This window comes from Microtus pennsylvanicus, chromosome 22 (assembly GCF_037038515.1).
Source record: "Microtus pennsylvanicus isolate mMicPen1 chromosome 22, mMicPen1.hap1, whole genome shotgun sequence".
Lineage (NCBI taxonomy): Eukaryota > Metazoa > Chordata > Mammalia > Rodentia > Cricetidae > Microtus > Microtus pennsylvanicus.
In genome coordinates this window covers 8,148,092-8,150,637 of record NC_134600.1, presented here as the reverse complement: position 1 = coordinate 8,150,637, position 2,546 = coordinate 8,148,092, and the positions used below count along the sequence as shown (strand labels likewise).

General features: G+C 36.1%; 1 pseudogene; it reads right to left on the bottom strand.

Moving 5' to 3' along the window:
* Window positions 1-315: 315 nt before the first annotated feature.
* LOC142840098 (U6 spliceosomal RNA) lies at window positions 316-413 on the bottom strand (annotated as a pseudogene).
* Between the last annotated feature and the right edge of the window lie 2,133 nt (window positions 414-2,546).

Below are 2,546 nucleotides of genomic sequence, written 5' to 3'. Positions count from 1 at the left end.
CAAAGCACAACCTAGCCAGGAAGCGGTGGCACACGCCTTTAAACCTGGCATCTGGAAGTCAGAGGCAGACAGATCTCTGAGTTCAAGGCCAGCCAGGTCCACATTGATGAGTTCTAGGACAGCCAGGACTACAAAGAGAAACCCCGTCTCAAACAAACAGAAAATAATTATAAAACATGACTTAAATACACACCATTTCTCCCTGATTGCATATATTACATATTAAGTTGCTTAGAGGAAAAAGTAAATATTGAGTAAGTAGCAAATTTAATGGGTTCACCCCCAAACAGAAGGTTGCCATGGGAGTCATCTTACAAGCCAATCTTTGACTTCTCAGTGATTTTTTTTTAGGGGCCATGCTAATCTACTCTGAATCATTCCAATTTTAGTATATATACTACCAAAGCGAACACTGTCACTGATTTTTTTTTTACAACTGAAGAAAATCAGTCCATTAAAAACTCCAGAGTGAGTTGCGATTCAATTGGAAAATTGTCAAGACTGTGGACTTTAATCTATCTGTGATCTTAATACCAGTTAAATAGGAAATTTTGTAAAATCATTGACCATGCTACTATCCTTGGATACTAATCAGGACTAATTTAAATAACGGTTCCACTATCTAACAGTTGTATGAATTTGAACAAGCAGCTTAACCTCACCGTATTTTGGATTTACCATATATAGAAACTTTGAATAATGAAATTATAAAGAGCATTGCAGTGGGTAATTAATAATATATAAAACTAAAGAATCTTTCACTCTTTGCAGCATAAAATAACAGCTAATTAAATGTCATCTCCATTATAATTCATTAACAGAATGCCATTGCGCAAGGATTAAAGGATTCTGAAGATCCTAAAGCGAGTTTATGACATATTACATTAAAACCAGAAGGGAGGAACTCAGTGTTCCGACACTGAGATGAAGAAAAGAAGTGTAAATTATCCTGTGTTGATCAACACATGTCACAGACGTGTTGAAATAACTCACTTGGGCTTCTAAACATGCGTCACTATTGTGTCAATCCAAAATAAAACAACATTCTCTAATTGTATGCCTATTACAGAGTGATATAATTTTTCTATTTATGAGAACGAAGAGTAGAGAATTGTTGTCATTCAGAACTAAACGTTCTGCATAGACTTCTTTTTTTTTTTATAGGAAAGTTTGCCAATATTCACATTTTTTAAAGTATTTTAAAAATACATACAACTTTTTTTTATGATATCTGGCTCTCACCATTTTTTTTTTATTTACTTATTAAGGATTTCTGCCTCCTCCCCGCAACCGCCTCCCATTTCCCTCCCCCTCCCCCAATCAAGTCACCCTCCCTCATCATAGAGGACAATGAGGAATACTGCATAGACTTCTTTACCAATTCCAGGATTTTTGATTCTTTAATTAATGTATTCCTGGCATTCAATAGGAGGTTTTAGGCTTTTAGTCTACTTATATTTTTCATGTATGAAGGAAATATAAATTATGATAATTGAAATTGTAAGCAACATATCCATGCACCAATACTTAAAAATAATATTAATTTTATTTAATAGAGCATAAATAAATATTAAATGATTTTATTTAATAAAATCATTGCGTTAGTCAGAATTCTTTATAGGAACAGAATTTAAGAAATCAATATATGTTCTTCATATATATTTTTTTATATATGTGTATACATACATACACACACATATGAAAACAGAGGGAAGGTTTATTAGAAAGGCTTATAGGCTGTGTCCTGGCTAGCCTCATAATCTCATAATGGCTGTGTGCCAATGGAAGGTGCAAGAATCCGGTAGTTGATTAGTCCACGGTATTGGCTGTCTCATCTCGGCTGGTCTTCAGAATACACGAGAATCCCCAAGAAGTAGACTCTAAAGGCAGCGAAGATGTGGAGTCTTTAGGGAGAGTGACAGCAAGCAAAGAGAGAGAGCACACTCCCTTCTGCCATGTTCTACAAGCTGAGAGCAGAAGGAGCAGCCTAGATGAAAGGTGAGTCCTCCCACCTCAGAGATCTGGATTCGAAGTGGGTCTTCTCACTTCCAATGATTTAATTAAGGAAAAATCCCTCACAGGTGGGCCCGCTCACTTCCCTGGGTTTTAGTTTACTCCAGCCGTAGGCCAGGTGAGAACTAAGAACAGCATCACAATTTCACTTCTCGTCAGCTTAGCACACAATCCCATCTCCTCACGCCACGATTAATTTCCAAGTGGAAACAGTAACCAGGCCATAATTAACCCTAACATGATTTAACCATCCCATGTACACAGACGATATATTTAACTAGGTGAATTTGACAACCAAGGCTAGCCATCACAACAATTAATTATCATCTATTTGGAAGACTTATTGGAATACAAATATTATAAAGATCATGTAAATTTGTAAAAAGGAAAAGGCATAGAATTTAAAGCTATTTTTCCTAAATTTGAGCAATGTTTCCTCTGCAGAGTTTTAAAACGTGGCAGAATACTCACGGACACCATAAATCCCAAGGAAGTGTAATACTGACTGTGCCCAGGAAGCCAATACAAACACG